This window comes from Lissotriton vulgaris, chromosome 1_1, assembly GCF_964263255.1.
Source record: "Lissotriton vulgaris chromosome 1_1, aLisVul1.2, whole genome shotgun sequence".
NCBI lineage: Eukaryota > Metazoa > Chordata > Amphibia > Caudata > Salamandridae > Lissotriton > Lissotriton vulgaris.
In genome coordinates this window covers 956,545,497-956,561,409 of record NC_141685.1, presented here as the reverse complement: position 1 = coordinate 956,561,409, position 15,913 = coordinate 956,545,497, and positions in this window count along the sequence as shown.

The following is a 15,913-nucleotide window of genomic DNA, read 5'->3' as shown; positions in this document are numbered from 1 at the left end:
ACTCTATCTATACCCTCACTCTATCAATCTATCTATCTATCATCCCTCACTCTATCTATCGCCCTCTATCTATCTAGCTATCAATCTATCGCCCTCACTCTATCTATCTATCTATTGCCCTCACTCTATCTGTCTATTGCACTCACTCTATCTATCGCCATCACTCTATCTATCTATCTATCTATCTATCTATCTATCTATCTATCTATCTATCTATCTATCTATCTATCTATCTATCTATCTATCTATCTATCTATCTATCTATCTATCGCCCTCACTCTATCTATCTATCGCCCTCACTCTATCTATCTATCTATCTATCTATCTATCTATCTATCTATCTATCTATCTATCTATCTATCTATCTATCTATCGCCCTCCCTCTATTTATCGCCCTCCCTCTATCTATCGCCCTCCCTCTATCTATCGCCCGCCCTCTATCTATCTATCGCCCTCACTCTCATGTATCACACTCACTCTATCTATCTATCGCATCACCACAGCATCACTCAGGGGCACCACAGCATCACTCAGGGGCACCACAGCATCACTATGTCCTACCACAGCATCAATCTATGCAACCATTCAACAACAACTGGTTCAAATATGTTCTATCAATGTTTCAAGCTTTATTACAAATGTCACAAAAAGATGTTAATATTTCACTTTTGTTCTTTGATTTTCATCACAATAAAATACACTGAACATAATCTTCACAAAAGTTATTTACAAAATTTTAAGCTATTGCCATTATAAATTACAATAACTTTTATTTAAGTATTAATTATTTAGAAAAATTAAAAGACAAACAGCCTTATTCATGAAGGGGCCGTTTTGCGAGCCCCTAATAGCGAATCATAGCGATTCGCTATTAAGGACTCGCAAAACGGTAATCATGTAGGAATCGCATAATAAAATGCGATTCCTACTGATTCCTTATTTGCGATTAGCAAATTGCTAATCGCAAATAAGGAATAACTCGCCATTCATTCCTATGGGCCAAAAGGCCCATAGGAATGAATGGGGAGTATTCCTTATTTGCGATTAGCAATTAGCTAATCGCAAATAAGATTGCGATTTGAAGGGTGCCAGGGGTGTCCACAGGACACCCTGTAGCACCCCTCAAATGATCTGTGACACAGGTGTTGCACACACACATGTCCAAAGGACATGTGTGTGTAACATGCAACTCAGAAAAATGCATTTAAATGCATTTTTCTGAGTTTTCGCAATTTACCGCGAGGTCTGACCTCGCGGTAAATTGCGCCTAGAAATAGCGAAATCGCAAATTGAAATAGGATGTTGAATAGCATTTAAGGAATCTCAAATAGAGATTCCTTAAATGTCATTTCCTCGCACATTTGCGACATCGCAATTAGCGATTTTTGCTTTTGGGATGCTGAATCCCAAAAGCAAAAATCGCACTCGCAAAGGGCCGGATTCTCAGAATCCGGCCCTTTGCGAGCCGATTTAGCCTTCATGAATAAGGCTGATTGTTATTTGTAATATCAATACATCTAAGTCACGTAAATACAACACATATTTCATTACAAATGCTGTAGGTGTCACATTTGCGAAAGTTATAACTATTGGCATTGTAAATGACAAAGCTATTAATTCCGCTATTTTCAAAACCAATACATAAATAAAAAATTTGTCATTTTCAATATCAATAGCTCAAAGTTTCCTAATGCGAGACCTATTGCATTGCAAATGCTTGTTATATATGTATATCTAAAGGTTGTTGGACAAATAAATGTCTAAATGGATGTTTTTTTGTAAAAATGATTGCATAACTGACTTATTAAGTGTATCTTAGTGAATACATGTATTAGCGACTAATGTTTAAATATGTAAATATCTGTATCAGTGTCTCACTTTGTCTATAAGTGGCTGGATGGGTTGGTGAGTAGCTACATGAGTGTCTGTAAGAGTTATTAGTTGGCTTTTTCAGTATCAGTATGAGTGTCTGTATGGTTCGGTGGAGAGTATTACTTAGCGCATAGATGCATGAATGAGTGACTCACTGTATGTGTTTTGAAGACAGCATGTGTGCAGGACTGTATGGGTGGATGAGTGTGTGCATGGGTGTGTTAGTGAGTGAATGACTGTCTCATAGTATCTTTATGAGTAACTACATATGTTCTAATCTACTATATGTGAGTATTTATGTATATAAGTGATTATATGTGAGAGTGTGAGAGAATGGAAGAGTTCCTTTATAAGTAAATGTGTTTCTATAAGTGATTGTCTAAGAGAGTAAATATGTGTACGTTTCTGTAAAAGTAAGTGTAGTGGTGTGTGTATAGCTGTATATGCAAGTAAATGGATGTTTGATAGTTGATTTGCATGTGTAAGTATGTGTGTGAGTAACTGTATGGATGAGTATCGGTGTGTAACAGGATGTATAGGTGTATGACTGCATATAATGAGTGAGTACATGTATGAGTGACTATATAGAACTGTTGGTGAATGAGTGGATGTGTATGTAGATGGTGGAATTACTGAACAGGTTGTTGTAACTGGTATTGGTATCTCCATTCTTTTCAAAATTGTAGTTTCTATTTTTGAATGTATGTATCAAAGGTTATATTATGGTGGGAGGAGGTCTACCACTCTTTCACAAGGATGATGTCATCAGTGATGTCATGAGTAATATCATTTGAGATGTCATGAGTGATGTCACTGACCATGTCAAGAGTGATGTAATATGTGACGTCATCAGCAGTGCATTGCGGGCACGTGAGTTATAGTTAGCTGGACTAACTATAACGGGGGAATTTCAATGGTTTTGTATGAGTGAAATGTCCAGCTAACTATAACATGTGTGAAACCTATGTTTTTTTCAGTGAATTTGCAAGGTTTTTTAGATGCTAATTCCTAACTATAACATGTGTGAAACCTATGGTTTTGTTCAGTGAATTTCCAAGGTTTTTTAAATGCTAATTCCTAACTAAAACATGTGCGAAACCTATGTTTTTTTCTGTGAAGTTGCAAGGTTTTTTAAATGCTAATTCCTAACTATAACGTAGCTGAAACCTATTTTTTTTTCAGTGTATATATATATATGGACTGGAAAACTAAACACCCACTTCCTTTACAAAGAAATGGAAAGTTTGCATCTCTGCAACCTCTCTAATTTTTCACCTTACTCATCTTCCACTCAATCAACACAACAACCACAAATATACACACCTACTTGCTACCATTCTTGGCTGAGCTTATCAATTATTCTTCTTTATTTCAAATTCAAAGTGCAGGCCCTTTATTCAGCCTTCTTGGTAACTACTACCCGTGAATAGCAGTGGGTAATTTGCACACTTCTCTCCTTTCTTGCGTCTTTTCACACACTGGGGCAGGTTTACAAGCCCCTTGCGCCACTTTTGCATAATTTTTCCCACAAGCTTGTAATTCTGCCCAACTGTGTGTACTTTATGCACTATCTTTCTTCCTTAGATGTGGTACTAGTTTCTCTTGCTCCCACTGCGGAATCCAACACCTTATCTGTGTAATGACCTGGAAATCCAAAGATCCACTTCACTGACAATACAGTGGGTAGTTTGCGTCTCTCCACCCTTTCTTATTTTTCACGTTTATCATCTTCCACTCAATCTACACATCATCCACACATACACACATCTAATTGCTACATTCCTTAGCTGTGATTATCAACTATTCTTCTATTTTATATTCATATTCAAAGTGCAAGCCCTTTATCGAGCCTTTTTGTTGTAACTACTGTTTCAGGAATTCTGCTCATACACAGAACTGTGCATAAAGACTTAGGACCTCATTGAATTACAGTGTACCAAAACCCACCTTACTACACAAACCCCCTACCAGACTAGCAATCAGTGACTCATTGGTTCTTCGCCCTAGACCAAAAACACCAATGACTAGTCAACCCAGAACATGCGACTTAGATTTCATGAAGTAAAGTGGATAACAAGAGCACTCTTTCATTATAGTCTTACACCAGTCCAAAACAAGATGCAAATAAAGACACATGCAACTTTGAAATGTTTATTTCTAACGCCATAATCTCATGCACAGTACCTTAGATAATACAACCAAACATATTATCAGAAACAAGGTTGTCAGCATTGTTACTATTTCATGAAATACAAACGGAAAAAGCATCCTATAATGCTAAAGGTAAACAAATTTAAAATATACCTACATTTCACCCTCCCTACCTAGCAAATTAGTTTATAAGTACAGAAAGTCTCATAGGATTACATGGGCAGACCCATACCTCTGGTACTCAGCAGTAGTGAATCACATTCAGTGATCCACAAACTGTCAAGATACGAATGTTCTCCAACTGTGTGTAACTTTGCCTCCACAATGCATTATGAAACGCGCCAGTATCAGAGGTGGCCACAGATGCATATGTGTTATGGCTCGAACGTGCGAGGATCATTCTGAATAACAGACACAGTATTCAAGAAAACCTTGATGTTCCATGCTCTCACTATACATACAAAACTAGCTATGCAGTTTACAAATCTAGCATACCAAATTATTCTCATATAAAGCAAAATACTCAGCCTTCTCTAAACAATATCACAAGTACATGTCGTGTGCAAAGCAGGGCAGGAAAGAAAAAATAGCGTGTAAGCTTCTAATAAACCCATGCTAACTTAACAGGGTGTGAGTGCAAGGTTCAGCCCCACAGCACCCTTCCTTGATCAAAGCATGTGATATAAACGTGAGCGAATTAGGAACGCAGAGTCCAAGCCTAAAAAGCAGAGTCAAGTTCACATTTCCCAAAAAAAGTTATTCGCTCTTTAATAGAAAGCAGTAGCTAAATAATAAAGAATACTTATAAAAATCAAAGAGTCTTAATTCAACAGCGTGTAAGCACAGTATGTAGCAACAGCCGCCAACAGGAAGTCCTTGGTCTCATCTGAAAACATTTCAGCCATCCAATTCAATAGTGGGAATGAACATACATGTTCCTCAACGACCGGAGCCTCTATCACCATCGGAGGAAAACTCGGGTCATCTTCAATGTAACTGCGTGCCAAGAACTCGAGCGCCGCTGCAAAAACATTCCAAAGTCCCATTATTCCATGTATCGCTGCTAAGGCAATAATCCCGCCGCCAGAACAGACCACGTCATGAACCAATAAGGGGCTCATCAGCTGGTCATAAACCGCGTTGGGAGACTCCGTACTGCAGAGACACAAATCCAGGGCCCAGTCAAAATCGCAGCTCAGGCAATGGAACACAGGTTGAATGCATGTGAAAAAGGAAAATCGAAACGATAATCCATAAACTGCACTCAATGTAACCAGAGGCAGCGCTCCGTAATAACTAAGCATTCGGTTGCAAACCATCAACAGCCGGGACATATTGTCGTCTGCTGCAGGATGTGCATCCATATTTATGTAAACATATTAATAAAAGCACACCGGCAACTAATGCGAGTATTAAGCGCAATCCACCAAAGATGCTGGAAAAAATCGAATGAAAAAATCCCGAAAAGACACCAAATATAGTTTCTACAAAAGTCACAAAGCCACTGCTTCTAACTTTAAAAAAGTAAGGTAACCCCATAGTCAAGGACACATTAAAGATACTCTAAATTAACTACCCAAAATTCAAGAGCACATCTGTATTTTATAAAGCATGCACTTCTGTGCGGGTGTTTGTTACATGAAGGACAAATGTTTCTGTAGCAGATATAAGAGCAACCTCTTTTTGAGACAATAGCGCTCTTATACGACTCATTTGGTTGACTCTGCTTTCAAGGTCGAAATCGACAGCCAGATGTAAACATCCAGCTTCCCATGCAGAGGAGTTAACACAACTTTTTTTTAGTCAAACCACACGCTCAGTTACAGTAATCATGTAAGCGATACCTGCTAACATTGTACAACAATCTCCATTATTTCAAAGTAAATAACTCCCGTTTCCAGTAAACTGAGCGTTGATATGATAGCACGTGTCGAACTACCTTTCAAAACTCAGTCCAAATTAGGTGCATCTTGTTTACAAGAGCTATGCAATTGTATGTGTCTACAAATTAAGGAGCTATTGTGCAATCCTCGCCATTCACATAGACTTATTTTCCCTCCCTCAGACACCTATATGTAAATGGTAATAACCAAGCTTCATGGAGATATGCGCTGCCTAAACATCCATATCTGCCTATAGCATAGTATTTCATGCAAACCTCAAACTTAAACAGGTTAAAAAATAACGTTATGATACTGTGGATAAGCCACACACCTGAATTGGATCTCCAATGAGTGACCACTTCTAAGCATTCTCATAGCACGCCCTGTGCTCTGATTTGACAGTGAGAGAGTGATCGCACCATAGTTTGTACTGCTAATCATTTTCAGAATACGCTACGAATACGCTTTGACGTTACGCGTCGCATCAAAGCTTCCGTGTGACGTCATGTACGGCGCCTCGTACAAAAAAGACGAGAATGTTTTCAATTGTTTAAAAACATATATTCATGTACTTAATGAACATACTAACAGAAGACTTAATCTAAGATAATTATGAAATAATTTTGTTTTAAGTTTTAAAAATCCTATATTACTTCCATATTGTATGAGTGGAGCTGCGTGGCCCTCCGCCTGGTGCCCTAGACTCCACCACGCCCAGACCCGGTACATAAGCACGTGTGATCGTCACCACAAAATCATTAGCACGCATATCGCTTTACCACACATGTTTTTACAACTAGTATGCATTTACCACGCATGATAAACGCATAATCTTAATAATGTTTTTTTGTTGACGAACACGCGTTGTAATGGCTGTGGCTTATGTCCATCAAATTAGTTGCTAGGTATACGTGTGACCAAGTCTGATAAGATCGGAGGTCAAGGACAAACACTGTGGTGTCTGTGGCAGGAAATCTCATCGATCACAGAGAAAATATGCGCAGGGTAAAATGAAAGTAACAGGTATAATAAAAATAACGGACGAAAACTACTAAAATGGCGGTTGGACGGAGTATGTAATCAACGTGTGGCGCATCGACACTACATTTCAAATAAATATACTTACAATATGTTTATTAATATATTACAAAAGTATAGCACCGGATGACACACACGACTCAGGAAAGGAAAGCGGCAAACGTAATACCTAAAATCAGGAGAGGTTTGCTTGGCGAACTTGAAGAAAAAGAAAATAAAATTGCACTTGCAAACAAGGCTGCGCATGCGTAGAGAGTACAACTGATGCAGGGGAAAAAACAGAAAGTTTTACATACTGTCATAGAAATATAGCTCTAAAAATTGCCCCCGGAATTTGCCCCCCGAGACCTAATGAATAAAACGGACTTTGATTTTTTTATTTCCCTTTTCCACCGCGTACGTATACCATACGCGTACCCCCCGATTTTTTATAATAAAAAAAAATAAAGATTGACCCTCACGATCCATGTACAACCCCCCTGTCAGGATCACGATCAGAACGAACTACGATTCCCAGCACGCCCTGGGCTGAAACTACCGTTCCCGTGATCCTTCGCATTCACCGCGATCGCACGAGAAGAAGTTAAAAGAAGCCGGCGGCTGAGGTCGGTGTCGGGAATTCCTTTAGAGTTTTGGACTTCGGTGATTCAGAGTACACGTTGTGCCTGGTGGGGTAAGGGTGCCTAGCACCACAACGCTTCTCAGCGGGATCACTGAGTTTCCTGAGTCTTCGTATATTTTGAGCTGCTCAGTAACGGCTGTTACAGTGGATTGGGTTGAGACTTGTTTACAGTGGATTTGGCTCGGTTGGCGTTTTCGGCCAACGGAGTAGTCCCTGCTATAGTTTACTGATGTACTGGGAGCGCATAAACCCGTGTGGTTTCTTGTTGGATATACACTTTGGATTAGTTACTTAAACCAGATAAGGAGAATTATCTGAGTGAACTAGAGTTCCAGTGGGATTCCAGTGTTTGTTTTCTTTGAACTGAATGTTATAATTAAGAGGTGGCAGCGTGCATAAACATTGTGATTCAGGTGTTAACTATTGTATTTACCCTTCTACTTAACAGGGGTTCTGGAGGTGTATGGTTTACACTCATTCCCTGTGAGGTACTTATAGAGGGATACTTAGGTAGGTTCTCATATTATGTGACATGGTATAGCGAGCCTCAGGAAGGAATGGACAATTGTCTTATATCTGTTCTATGCTTTTTACGGGCTCGGCGACGTCACCACGAAGTGGGGAGGATCTGCGAGCCGTATTGTAGCGAGTTTCTCCTTCGTGCCGGATAAATTTTTCTTTGCTCGTGCATTTTCAGTGCGCTATTTTATTATCTGAATAGTGATTGGTCGGCGCGGTGCTGTTTTTTTAGTAGTCTTCATGTGATAGGGCATATGTAATGTTAGTCGGCCATTTTTGGCATATTGTGTGCGGTTACGTGCTTTGCACACCATTCATTTTAATTAGGAGCTGTCAGAGTGTCCTTGTAATGCAATCCAGATGGTGGGAGTGCGTTCACCATTCTGCATTGCATGTATAGGGCGCGCGTTCGTCTGCAGCGTTTTTGGGGCTGAGAAATGTGGACGTCTATTGTATTGAACTTTAATGTGATTTATCATTGCTCTTTTATTAGCAGCCTTGTTACACTAATTATGATAAGAGTCCGAGTGCCTAGAACATTGTCAGGGCTAATTTTGTTGTTTCCAGTAGCTATTTTAGTTAGAATATTAATCTCGTGACACGTTGTGGCAGATAGGGGCTACTGCAGGGATTCGGTGCAAAGCAAGTACCACTCTCGACGAGTATAGTTTTTTTTCCAGCCGGCTTTAGCTTAACGGCTTGAAAAACGGCAGTGTTAAGTGCACATTCGGGAACTCCCAGCTTTTCATCCTGAACCACACCTCATAGAATGCCTGGTGAATGAAGTGTGCGCAGTGTGTCACGAGGACGGCCAGAGGGACTGGTCCACGTTTGACAAGTGAATGGTGACGCAGTTAGACTATGCACACACAATCTAAGGGGAAGATAGAAGGTGAAAGAACTTGCGTATCGTAAAGGCGGCATCAGAGCTAGGAGCGAGTTGGTGAGATACACGTGTTTAGATTGTACTTGCACTCAGTTCAGTTTTGTACGCTTGTTAAACTTTTTGTTATAAAAACAGTTTGCAGTACCCTTGCTGCCTTCAGTGACAAACCACAAGATGTCTGTACTCGCCATAGAGGGATAGTAATGAACAGCTTTCATAGATGTTATGCGCTATAATTCTCATGGAAATGAAGCAATATTTTATGGCAGGAAAGAAAGCACTTGCGAAGGGAGAGTATGAAGAATTACGGGCACGTTAAAAACAATTCACAGACGCATTTCCTGTGGGCGGGAGGGTACGACTCTTTAGACTAAACAACGTGAGAATATATTTCAAATGTTTAACTGCTTCATGACATAATAAGCATTATAAACACTAAACTGCCCGCATTAATCCCTCCCCCAGATGTGGATGGGCTGACCTTAACGTGCACCACTCTTGCGGATTCCATAACAGTTTTCTTTGTTTACTTGCCATAATTTATAGGAGCCTGGCAACGGATTACTTTCCGTAATTGATTAGATTGTACGTGGTTAACGATCACAGCCACACTGGTTTAGTTACAAGTTTGTGAACCGCATCCCCAGACCTGCTGCACCCTAAAAAGATTAATGTTGGCTAACCTTTCCATTTTACAGTAAATATGTGGAAGAGAACTGTGAGTTTAAGAGCCTGAGTTCTTCCTGGCACGCCGTGTTCACAGACAACCAGTACTACCACTACCAGTACCACCACCACCACCAGTACTACCAGTACTACAGCCACCAGTACTACCTCTACCACCACCACCAGTACTACTAGTACCACGACCACCAGTACTACCACTACCAGTACTACCACTACCAGTACCACTACCACCACCAGTACCACCACCAGCAGTACTACCAGTACTAACACCATCAGTACTACCAGTACTACCATCACCAGTACTACCACTACCAATACCACCACCAACAGTACTACCACTACCAGTTCCACCACTACTACAGGCACCAGTACTACCACTACCACCACCACCAGTACTACCAGTACCACGACCACCAGTACTACCACTACCAGTACTACCACTAACAGTACCACTACCACCACCAGTACTACCACCACCAGTACTACCAGTACTACCACCATCAGTACTACCAGTATAACTACCACCACCAGTTCTACCACCACCAGTACCACTACCATCAGTACCACCACCATCAGTACTACCAGTACTACCACCACCAGTACTACCACTACCTGTACCACCACCACCAGTACTACCACTACCAGTACCACCAGTACTACCAGTAGTACCACCATCAGTACTACCAGTACTACCACCACCAGTACTACCACTACTACAGCCACCAGTACTACCACTACTACAGCCACCAGTACTACCAATACCACCACCAACAGTACTACCACCACCACCAGTACTACCAGTACTACCACTACCAGTACTACCACTACCAGTACTACCAGTACCGCTACCACCACCAGTACTACCAGTACTACCACCATCAGTACTACCAGTACTACCACCACCAGTACTACCACTACTTTAGCCACCAGTACTACCACTACCACCACCACCAGTACTATCACTACCAGTACCACCACCACCAGTACTACCACCACCAGTACCACCACCACCAGTACTACCACTACCAGTACTACCAGTACCACCATCACCAGTACTACCACTACCAGTACCACCACCATCACCAGTACTACCTGTACTACAGCCACCAGTACTACCACTACCACCACAACCAGTACTACCAGTACCATGACCACCAGTACTACCACTACCACCAATACCAGTACCACCACTACCACCACCAGTACTACCACCAGCAGTACCACCACCACCAGTACTACCACCACCAGTACTACCACCACCAGTACTACCACTACCAGTACTACGGGCAGCAGTACCACCACCAGTAGCACTACCACTACCAGTACCACCACCAGTACTACCACCACAAGTACCACCACCACCAGTACCACCACTACCAGTACTACCACTACCAGTACCACCACTACCAGTACTACCACCACCAGTACTACCACCACCAGTACTACCACTACCAGTACCACCACCAGTACTACCACCGCCAGTACCACCACCAGCACTACCACCATCAGTACTACCAGTACTACCACCACCAGTACTACCAGTACCACCACCAACAGTACTACCACTACCAGTACCACCACCACCACCAGTACTACAGGCACCAGTACTACCACTACCACCACCACCAGTACTACCAGTACCACGACCACCAGTACTACCACTACCACCACCAGTACTACCACCACCAGTACTACCACCACCAGTACCACCACCACCAGTACTACCAGTACTACCACCACCAGTACTACCACCACCAGTACCACCACCACCAGTACTACCAGTACTACCACTACCAGTACTACCACCACCAGTACTACCACCACCACCAGTACTACCACTACCAGTACCACCGCCACCACCAGTACTACCAGTAGTACCACCATCAGTACTACCAGTACTACCACCACCAGTACTACCACTACTACAGCCACCAGTACTACCACTACTACAGCCACCAGTACTACCAATACCACCACCAACAGTACTACCACCACCACCAGTACTACCAGTACCACTACCACCAGTACTACCACTACCAGTACTACCACTACCAGTACTACCACTACCACTACCACCACCAGTACTACCAGTACTACCACCATCAGTACTACCAGTACTACCACCACCAGTACTATCACTACCAGTACCACCACCACCAGTACCACCACCACCAGTACTACCACTACCAGTACTACCAGTACCACCACCACCAGTACTACCACTACCAGTACCACCACCATCACCAGTACTACCAGTACTACAGCCACCAGTACTACCACTACCACCACAACCAGTACTACCAGTACCACGACCACCAGTACTACCACTACCAGTACTACCAATACCAATACCAATACCAGTACCACTACCACCACCAGTACTACCACCAGCAGTACCACCACCACCAGTACTACCACTACCAGTACTACGGGCAGCAGTACCACCACCAGTAGCACTACCACTACCGGTACCACCACCAGTACTACCACTACCAGTACCACCACCACCAATACTACCACTACCAGTACCACCACCAGTACCACCACTACCAGCACTACCACCACCAGTACTACCACTACCAGTACCACAACCTCCAGTACTGCCACTACTACCACTACGAGTACCACCACCACCAGTACTACCAGTAACACCACCACCAGTACCACCACTACCAGTAACACCACCACCAGTACTACCACTACCAGTACCACCACCACCAGTACTACCACTAACAGTACCACCACCACCACCAGTACTACCAGTACTACCACCATCAGTACTACCAGTACTACCACCACGAGTACTACCACTACTTCAGCCACCAGTACTACCACTACCACCACCACCAGTACTACCACCACCACCAGTACTACCAGTACCACCAGTACTACCACAACCAGTACTACCAGTACCACTACCACCACCACCAGTACCACCACCACCTTTACTACCAGTACCACCACCACCACCAGTACTACCAGTACTACAGCCACGAGTACTACCACTACCACCACCACCAGTACTACCAGTGCCACGACCACCAGTACTACCATTACCAGTACTACCACTACCAGTACCACTACCACCACCAGTACTACCACCACCAGTACCACCACCACCAGTACTGCCACTACCAGTACTACGGCCAGCAGTACCACCACCACTAGCACTACCACTACCGGTACCACCACCAGTACTACCACTACCATTACCACCACCAGCAGTACTACCACTACCAGTACCACCACCAGTACTACCACCACCAGTACTACCATTACCAGTACCACCACCTCCAGTACTACCACTACTAGCACTACCAGTACCACCACCAGTACTACCAGTAACACCACCACCAGTACTACCACTACCAGTACCACCACCACCAGCAACACCACTACCAGTACTACCATTACCAGTACTAACAGTACCACTACCACCAGTACCACCATCACAAGTACTACCACCACCAGTACTACCAGTACCACCACCAACACCAGTACTACCACTACCAGTACCACCACCAGTACTACAGGCACCAGTACTACCACTACCACCACCACCAGTACTTCCAGTACCACGACCACCAGTACTACCACTACCAGTACTACCACTACCAATACCACTACCACCACCAGTACTACCACCACCAGTACCACCACTACCAGTACTACGGCCAGCAGTACCACCACCACCACCAATGCTACTGCTCACCACCAGCCATCAGTGCACAATTTCTACAGGCAGTCACGGCCATCAGTACATGCATCGATTGCTACAATACTTAATTGTGGATGTGTAACAATCTCAGTATGGTACACTTTAGTTTTAAACATATTCATGTAAAAACACAGCATGCCACCATTGCTACAATTACAATCTAGCACACATAATTCCACTAAACACCACATTAACACACTCCATAACACTTAGCAAAAATACATTACTATTTACAATGCCATTAGCTCCAACTCAAATAAATCCGAGCCCGATTGCATTTCTAATGCTTGTTGTATTTGCTATAGTTACACTGCAACAATTCTAAGCTGCCAGATACCTCTGCACATCTCCAAGAGTTATATTTTCCTTTCCAGGTATATCTCTTATACGGTGGTTGTAAATGTAATCTTAGTTATGGTGCAAACAGTATCTTATACATATGCTCTGTTTATGTCTTACAGATCTCCCTCCCTGCTGTCCCCTTCCTTTCCTTCCCTGATCTGTTCCTTACTTTTCCCCTCGCTTGATCCTCTCAATGCTCTGTGCCATTACGGCTATTCAGGCGTTGATTTGATCTAGAGGTGGGCATACTATTCAACAAACCGATCCTGAGGACGTTATCATAACAGCATTCCCGACCTACAAATATTAGTCCTCCTGGTCGGGTTGTGCAAGTATGGCCACATTGGAAGATGTGATAGAGGCTCTGGGTAGCTTACAGTTGGAACTATCTGCGTCTCGGTTGGAGACTGCGGACCTGAGGGCCCGTTTGGATGGCATTCAGCGCAATCCATTTGATGCGGGGGCTGCTCCTCCGCCGCAGCCAGTGGTACTAGAGATGCCTGTGTCTATTCCATTAGCGTCTCCAGAACGTTTCCACGGGGATTCAGACAAGGTTCAGGTGTTCCTCACTCAGGTGGCTCTACATTTGTCCTGTAAACCTAAAGCATTCCCTACCACTCAGGCAAAAATGTCCTTTCTGATCTCGTATTTAGCAGGCAACGCTGCTCAATGGGCTGTCCCGTTGGTTCATCGCAATAATCCTTTATTGCACGATTGGGAAGCCTTTCAAACTGAATTCCTTCGAGCGTTTGATAGAAGGGCTGATTCCTACACAGCAGATAGGGAATTGTTGGGTTTACGACAGGGTAAAAATTATCTGGTTGTATATTTGAACGCCTTCAGGCGTTTAGTGGCAGAAACCACCTGGCCCGAGAATAAACAGGCTTCTTTGTTTCATCAAGTGATGAACTTAAGGATGTCATAGCACAAATCGATCCTCAACCCGCTACCTGTGAAGGTTTGATTAATTTGGCCCTGCGGTTAGATCATAGACTGGGTGAAAGGAAAGGTGAGAACCGTAGGAAACCAGTGGTTGAGACACATGTCGCCAAGGAAGGTAGTCCGGCCTCCACTTCTGAGCCTATGGAGATAGGGGCGGTGAGAACAGCTTTGACACCTGCTGAGAGACAATCAAGGCGCAAACAAGGCCTTTGTTTGTATTGTGGTAAAAAGGGCCACTATGTGAGGGAATGCCCGGTGAAGCCCAAAACAAATTGTTTTCGAAGTAACCGAGTGGCTTCCACTGATGCAGACAAGGTAACGGAAAACTGATTGACTCTGGGAAACAGGAGGGGGTTTCTTGGAGTCCTATATATGTCCCTTCATTATGTGGCGCACGAAATAGCGTAACAAATCATCTGTTTGTCTCCATTGTATTACTGCTTGCCGGTGAATCTGTAGTCACGTCAGCCATGGTTGACTCAGGGGCAACGGGTATGTTCATTGATATACAGGAGGCCCAACGCTTGGGAATAACTCTAGTACAGAAAGAGAGGCCTGAAGAAGTGTATGCGGTGGATGGGAGGAAGCTCAGTATGGGTCCTATAAGCTATGACACAGAAGAAATTGAGGTGTTACTAGGAAACACACACTCAGAGTTTCTTACATTTAGCGTGATTAAGGCTCCGCAATATGGTTTGATTTTTGGTTTACCTTGGCTGGAGAAACACACCCCTAGTATTAATTGGGACACCCGAACAGTTCATATGGGTTCAGACTATTGCATGAAACATTGTCATGTGGGGGCTATGAAACCTGCCCAAGCCTTGTCTGGTGGGTCATGTATTGCCACGGCCGCAGAAAAAAGTGTTCAACTTCCTGCCGTGTATCGATCCTTTTGCAAGGTGTTCAATGAGGTACAGGCTGAGGAGCTCCCTCCTCATAGGCAGTACGGCTGCCAGATCGATCTGGTCCCAGGAGCTGCGATCCCATGTGGGCGGATCTACGCCCTTACTGAGCCGGAGAACTTACACCTTCGTGAGTACTTGGACAAACTGTTGGGGCTGGGTTTTATACGTCCGTCTAAATCTCCGGCGGCCTCGCCACTTTTCTTCATTCCTAAGGCAAATGGCGAGCTACGCGCATGTGGGGACTTTAGGGCACTGAATGCCATTACTGTAAAGAACAGGTATCCTCTACCTTTGATCAGTGTTTTGTTGGAGCAGGTGAAAAGAGCTACTGTGTTCACGAAACTT